The sequence below is a fragment of the Haemaphysalis longicornis genome, unplaced genomic scaffold (assembly GCF_048455015.1).
Source record: "Haemaphysalis longicornis isolate Haplotype H1 unplaced genomic scaffold, Haemaphysalis longicornis Haplotype H1 scaffold_70, whole genome shotgun sequence".
NCBI classification, from domain to species: domain Eukaryota; kingdom Metazoa; phylum Arthropoda; class Arachnida; order Ixodida; family Ixodidae; genus Haemaphysalis; species Haemaphysalis longicornis.
In genome coordinates, this window is record NW_027526423.1 from 1,369,988 (window position 1) to 1,377,605 (window position 7,618).

The 7,618-nt window shown below is 44.9% G+C and overlaps 1 long non-coding RNA gene across 1 annotated transcript; it reads left to right on the forward strand.

The window, feature by feature from the left end:
* The first annotated feature begins 1,404 nt into the window (after positions 1 to 1,404).
* On the forward strand, positions 1,405 to 7,316 carry LOC144148000 (uncharacterized). The gene is made up of 3 exons (XR_013317946.1): positions 1,405 to 2,059; positions 4,455 to 4,539; positions 6,739 to 7,316. It is a non-coding gene; the product is annotated as an uncharacterized LOC144148000 (long non-coding RNA).
* The last annotated feature ends 302 nt before the right edge of the window (positions 7,317 to 7,618 follow it).

Genomic DNA, 7,618 nt, shown 5'->3' on the forward strand with positions numbered 1-7,618 from the left:
AATTAATATTACCAACTGGTACGTTTGTATGAAACAGTGGCGTAAGAAGGATACATATTGAACGAGGCTGTTCGAAGTGCCTCGTCCCTCCCATTACGAAAAAAAAGTGGGAGGGAGAAGAATACACAGATCAGAAAAAGTAAAAAGAACACAAAAAGCCGAATAGAAAACGAAGCAATGAAAACAAAAACAACCTAAAAAGTGGCTTCCGATTGTCCTAGTATGTGTTTTCCTTCAGGGTCGTTGTAAAATGGCTTATCCTTGCAACTAAATGCTGAAGCGGTGTACTGTTTTTTGGGGCAGAGCTTGCGGTAGAAATATATTGCGACAGAAAAAAAAGGGACACAGCCAGACGAGAGCAACAAGAGCAACAACAATGTCAAAATATAACCTAAGGCAAAAAAACTTCAATTAAAACACGGTTAAAAAAAAAAAAAAAAAAAAGTTTACTGAGCGGGTTTCGAACCTCCGCCCTTTGATTCAGTAGGCGAGTATTTAACCTCCAAGCCACCAACACAGTACACGATCAGGCCGTAAACCTAGGTGTAAATACTTGAGCTCACATAGTCTTGTTAAGCCTCCATTTGAGTGAATGGACCTTTTTCCAGTACCGATCCTCCTAGCGGCCGCCACGCCGAACTAAAATTGGCAGCAATGCACGCCCACAAAACGTCGAGCTTTCGTAGAACTCGTCCACAAAAAATATCCTGGTACTGTAGCCCCTTCCGCACCAACCGGTCACCCGTGCCTTTCACGGGAATGTCACCGTAGCAGGCGTGGTTCCCGTGACTAATTCGCAGTGGTTGAAGCGCCCCTTTTTCTTTACTTTTTTTCATTTTTGTTACTCCCCCACTGGCTTGTATGTGCTTCCAGTGTCAGCCTCAAATGTATTTGCCCCTTTCACTAGAAAGCCCTTTTTGTGTGCACTTACGAACCCACTTCGAGCTGTTGAAAGAGAAAAAATAAAAACGTGCAGCTCTGGACAGCATAGCCTCTCCCCAAACAGAAAGCTGGGGGGGCGCCCTTTTGTTTATTTTGCCGGAGGCTACTGCCAAGAATGGCGGACCAGCAGCCCGCGCATGCGCAGATCGCTACTGGAAAAAGGTCCATTGTTTGCCTGCGTGGATTTGACGCACGGTGCTTTTGTGTGCGTGCGTGCGTGCGTGCGTGTGCGTGCGCGCGCGCGCGTGTGTGTGTGTGTGTGTGTGTGTGTGTGTGTGTGTGTGTGTGTGTGTGTGTGTGTGTGTGTGTGTGTGTGTGTGTGCGCGCGCGCGCGCGCGCTCGCGTGTGTGTGTGTGTGTGTGTGTGTGTATGCGTGTGCGCGTGTGTTTGCGTATGTCTGCGAGGAATAATTTTTTTATCCGGCCGTTCTGTTTGTGAAAAGCGCACAAACAGTGAATGGTGAATGCTTGGACTGCTTGGACGCTGAACAAAACACAAAACAGTCAATCTAGATGTAGATGACGATGATAATAACTTCGTTTGTTAATCCATTTTTATTCGCTTTTGAGTAGCAACAACTTACGACAACAAAAGACGTTGCTCGCATCAAGAAAATATACTGCCATTATATATATGTTTGCTATTATCAACTTTAACAAAATACTATAATGGCGTCTGCCTAGTTTGCTTCAGGGGTGATGATGAAGGAAGAAAGTAACTGCTAAAACTCTATGACTGCTAGATAGCCAACTGTAGTAATAAGTCTAGTCTAGGCTAGCATATATGCAGTCATTGTTATAGGTGCGCAAGGAAAGACGTGCTTGGTTCGTTGTGCGTGGTTTTGGTGGTTTGTTTTCGATTTGCTGGTGTTACGTGAATTACTACGTGCTCCTCCTGCCGTAATATTACGTGTTAGTGCTCTTGTGCCACCTGAAACATCGTGAGTGCTGGCAAAGCGTCTGTGTCGTCGCCGTACTGCGCTGCTGTAGCAAACGCACATCGAGGTCGCCATTTGACAAAATACCTGACAAGTTGTGCGTGCCTACGTGAATCAAGAGTGTCTACTGCAAGTTCCAGTCTGTCGACGCGACGTGTGAAAAATGCTGCGTGTTCTGCCGTAAGTGATTGTTTATCGTGGTGCATGTTAAAATTTTATTACGCGTTGCCGCAGTGCTGTTTTGTTAAACGTGTTGAGTATATTCCTTGGTGTTCGGCTCGCCGCGCTTCTTTTATTGTAAATTACCGGCTGCGTCGGCGCGGTCATAATGAGCTTCCAGGAGGGCGGCCAGTATGCTGTGTGAGTGATCGACCCCCTTGCCATTGCCGGCAACGAAAATATTATGCTGACGGCCCAGCGGCCGCCGCTTGGCTTGGGTGGATTCGACGCTAAAGATTGTTGCATGAAAAAAAAAAAAAAAAAAAAGAAAAGAAAACTGCGTTAATGGTTGTAAAACAAAACGCCCACTCCCCGATTTTTTTTTTTTAGGAGGCAGTTGACCCACAGTATATTTTTTTACAGGACTAGGCAGCTTAGCATTGTTCTAACGGGTAGTTTTCGTTTACGGGTAAAGAAATGCAAGGAGGCTGCATTACATTTGTAGTTATAATACGTAAGAGTTGCATATACGTTGAATTTTCAACATTTAAGCATTGCTAGCAACTTTGTAAGTAGTACCACATGCACAAGGTCTTTAGGCAGTGAACATTTGACCAGATAATTGTTTAGACGTCGCAGCTTGAAAACATGCTGTTCCAGCCTGCATTGCTGGTGGAGTCACAGGGCAGCTTTCACTGTTTTAATGCAAGAAATTTTTCCACCTTCCTAAGCTCATCCAGCATCGTCATTATCAGACAGAAATTCTTGTGTGGTGTGACATTATTTGTAGCTGGCTTGCATAAATTGTGTTGACCGTAACATGTTGAGCATGGGTTAAACGTGTTGATTCTTACAAATATGCATGTGATGGGGATACAATCACGGTGCGAAAAAGATTAAACAGGGCGTGGGCTTGCCACCGTGCTCCTTCGCCATCCTATTTTTTCGTTTCGTCAGCATTTCAACTTGCCTACCCCTTGGAGGTATTGGCACGCTGAGACGTTCACCATGTGCCTCAGAATTTTAATGGCGCCATGAAGACAAAATACAAGTTTGTGTTATTCGAAAGATTTCGTGTGGTATGGTGCCCCCAGCACTTGTCCAAATGCAAACAATGCTTTATTCACTGAGAAATTCATTAATTGAAGCTAAAATTTTTTTTCCCGCTAAATCGTGCATTTTCAGGGTCTGCAATGACATCACAGGCACCGACCGCTCTGCAGCCGATTGGGAAACCTTCTTTACCGTTAGTTAACCTAGATGGTGCCACCATACCGTGGCAAGCCGCTTTCTGCTTTTGTTTTGTTTTTACCGTATTTAAACGTGGCTTGTTTTTGTTCAGCGAGAAAATAATCATTTCGTGAAACATAGTGCTCGCTCCACAAATATGGCCACGTAAGACACCGTTGCTTGTGTCAATCGGCCATTGTTGTCCGAGACAACCCCAAAGCCCCGCAGTCCTGTGCAGCTAAACCAAGCATAGTGCGAGCAGTACACATCGGTACTTCTATGCTTACGTGTGCTTTCCTAACCTTTACTGTTGGTCCTACCATTCTTACTACTGTAAAAAGAATGTGCCCTAAATTTAAGCGCAAATAGTTCATTCGGCAAGCTTATAGCCTCTGCCTAATTCGCGTTTGCTGTTGCCGCCCTCCGCTAACTGCAGAGCTGGCTGGTATGACATAGGTTCTGTTGCGGGAAATGAGCTAGTGGGTCGCATGGCCATTTCCTTTGTTCCTAATTTGTAGCTTATTTGAGTGGAGTTTATGTTAAAAATGGTGTCAGCATGATTCTAGCAACGGAATCCTTTAAATGAACCAAACTTGTGTTTTCTCTTCGTGGCTCCTTTAAAAGCTGTAACCACGTTTCGCACTCTCTGGACCAGAGAATATGCTTGCACAGTGGAAATCTGGGGCCACAGATTTCTACCACCTAGGGATATTTAATAGGCTTAGTTTAACATTAATTCAGTGTAAGGATGCTTCTGTTCCTTTAAAGTATGGCTGAAAGCCTTGTAAGGATTGTCATGCATGTACAGTGCTCACGGATTGAAACGCGACACTGCAAGCGCGTGGCCTGCACTACATGCAGCGCCGCCAGTGGACGCCCGTGGAAGCTAGGTGTTGCATTGTGGTATACCACGAGGATGAGAGTGTTTTGACCATAAGCTTGCTGCTTCCGGTTGCCAATAAGCGGGGCAGTGGTTCCGGCGCTGCATGTATTGGCGGCCACGCGCTCGCAGTGTTGCGTTTCAATCAGTGAGCACTGTACTTATTTTTTAGCTTGAAAGAACTGAAGGTGCCTTTTTTGCACCTACAAAAAAGAAATTCTGTCATGTCCTGTCAGAGCGAGTATTTCACGGCATTATACCGCATATTTACGGCTTGTTTACTACTTGAACTTCCATTTTTTACAGGGCCAGGTGTTTGACATGGAGGATGTACGTTGTGAGCTACCAGAAGAATTGGCTGCCTCCTGTTTCTATCTATCCTGCATGACCTGTAAGTGGAGTTTATTACGGCTGTGAAATGCATGAAAATCTCGATTTTGAAGGCTGAGAGAATATGAAAACATAGAAAACCATTGTGGCATTCTTGTGGTACCTTAGTGATATTAAGACATAAGAACATTGCAGAGATGGGGCAAAAAATAAGGAACCGATGAGGGTGAGAAACTTCCTGGTACCTTTCTTATTTTTTTTGTCGCATCAGGGCTGCGTCCTTGCTCCATGAATTAATTAATAACGACTTTGTCACCCTTGTTCACTGTGGTAGTTGCGTGGTGCCCACAGACAGTGTGTGGGGATTTTTCTTCTACCGCCTATTACAGATGAACTAGATCTTTAGACTTCTACTCAAAAGTCATATTATGGATTACATTACATGAGTGAAACAATTCCATGCACCCAGAAATAGAATTTAGGTGAATTCACTTCAATGCCCTAGACGCAACTTGTGCCTAGCAGTGAAAAGGGTGTATTGCGTGCCTTTTTGCCACTGTGTTTAAAGAGTCTCACTGGCCATCGTAGCCCCCCCCCCCGAACAGCTATTTACTCTAGCAAATATAATGATGGTCCTAATTGTAGAAGGGTACCCGCCGCGGTAGCTCAGTGGCTAAGGCGTTGCGCTGCTGAGCACGAGGTCGCGGGTTCGATTCCCGGCCGCGGCGGCTGCTTTTCTGATGGAGGCGAAAAGCAAAAACGCCTGTGTGTACGAGATTTCGGCGCACGATAAAGATCCCCAGGTGGTCAAAATTAATCGTTGGCGAAGCGTTGGCGAATTGAATGCTGCAGGGTTTCTTTTGCACTCATTCATTTAGATCGAGAACATTTTCAATAAAAAACAGGGAAAGCTAGGATAGGGATCGCAAAGCAACACCCTTTCCATATCAAACAGGACTGCTGGTGCAGCATACAAAGGAAAAAGGGGAAAAAGACTGTTCCCTTAAGAAAGGATAAGATTGCAGGGTGTGGCCAGGTGCTTGTAACAAAATATTTTGTAAACAAATCAAATGGCATGGTTGGGGGCAATATTATGATGTTTATAGTAGGAAAAACCTGCATTATTTCCGAACAGTATGAATGCTCTGTGTGCAAACATATGCAAAAATGCTTGTGTGTTTTTAGCATTTGAGTGCACGTTACAGAGTAGTCAGCTCGAGTTACTGCGGTAGCTTTCCTCATTGCTGGTAAGCATAAACCGTGAAATTAAATTTGCTGTATTCGACCGCTTTAACCCTTTCACTGTCACTGATGTCCTGGTTTGTCTTCGAATTTCTCCTCCACGGTGTCACTGACATACCGGTGCGTTTTCTGTTGTGCGTTGAAAAATTCGTGCCATGGTGCAAAGTTGGCGCTCTGCACTGTTTGTGCTATCTGTCAAATCTTTCTAGTAGCTTGTATTTTCACAAAGTACAGAGCGACCACGCCCAGCTTTCGCTGCTTGGGGGTCACTCCGTGCACTGTACATCTGTTGGGATGAGTGGCCACGTGGCACGTGTGCAATGATGGGTGCAAGTGTGCTATCCACCACGTTTTTCTAGGGTTGTTTTTTATTTCTGTTCCCGTGTCTGCTACCCATCGACACAAGGAAATATAAAAAGTGAGGAGCCAACCTAGAGGTTGGTCAGTTCATGGTGATGTACATTTTGCTTTTTGTAAGCAAGCACAGACAAACTAGACAATGCAAGTGCTGTCTCGTAAACGAAATGCACAATAAAACTGCTGCCTTTATAGGTTCCAAAGAACGCGTAGACACAAGCAACTACTCATGATGACGACTGATCAATGCCTGTCTTAGCATGTTCATGCAATTTTATGTTGCCTTCCCTGCCCCCCTCCCCCCCCCCCCATATTGCTTTGTTCCCACAGTGCTGCTGTAATAATCTCATCTCAAATGTTCTTGCGAGGCTGTATAAATGCCCGTCATGAGGAGGCCATGAATCTAAACAGTACTTAGTTCTGGGTTGTGTTGCCTATGTAACAGTATGTCATATTTGATGTTCGTAAGCTCATTAGTTAATTTATGTGGTCTAAATTTTGTGGCTAATTTTGCAACCTGGAAGTTATACCTTCTCTTTCAGGACACTTGGTTCAGTTTTGTATGGGAACACTCCTTTATATTTATAAGCATAACCAGGAAATGTTTGAGACGTGTTTGTTTAAACCCCTTCATATGCGATCAATGCGTTTGTCATTTCAGGTTCAAGCGTGGCAGTGGCTATCCCGTCCTGTGAGGGGTAAAGATGAGGCGACACCTGGTGTGGCAGGCGGCAGCAGCACGTATGGATCCAACCTGAATAAAATAGTCAGGTTTGCAAGAGTCGTGTGATTCATGTGATTTTCGTCAGCTTGCTCTTACAGAAACAGCTGCAGCATGAAACAGTGACTGTGGAGCTGGCTGACATTTTCTACATGCAGCTGGCTGTGGGGCGCTGTTATTTGACAGCATGCAAAGGGCACTCAAAAGGTGGAAGCTTGTGGGATACGTAGAGGACGGAAACATAAAGGATTCTTGGAGGACGCAGAAAGTCGGTGGCGAAATTTCAATACAGGGGACACACAAGGGACGAATGCGGTCTGTTGCCTTCAAGACATATAGGGGACACACAAAGGCCGTATGGTGTCTGTGTTGCCTTTGGGAGAAAGACTGGACGCATGGAGGACGGAAACACACGGGACACTTGGAGTACGCAGAAAGTCGGTGGCGAAATTCCAACACAGAGGAAACACACAGGACGCACGCAGTCTGTTTCCTTCGGGACGCAGACTGTCTTTTGACTGGACATAGAAATTTTCATAAGGGGGTATCCAGCACTCTGCAGGCGATCCACATGACTGCAAAAGCCGGAGGCGGTAATTTGCGGACATGATTTTTCGAGGGCATTCTTGAAGCACATATTCATTATACCTCTTTTTTACAATGTTCGAATGGGCGGAGTTTTAAGGTAGAAGAGATTTTCCTGCGCGAGGTTCATAGCACCAGCTGGCATTATCAGGGTTGAACATCAACCAAAAACCTAAATACTTTAAATCGTTCTGTATTACCTTAATACCTTAGTAACTAAATACCTCATTTCGTA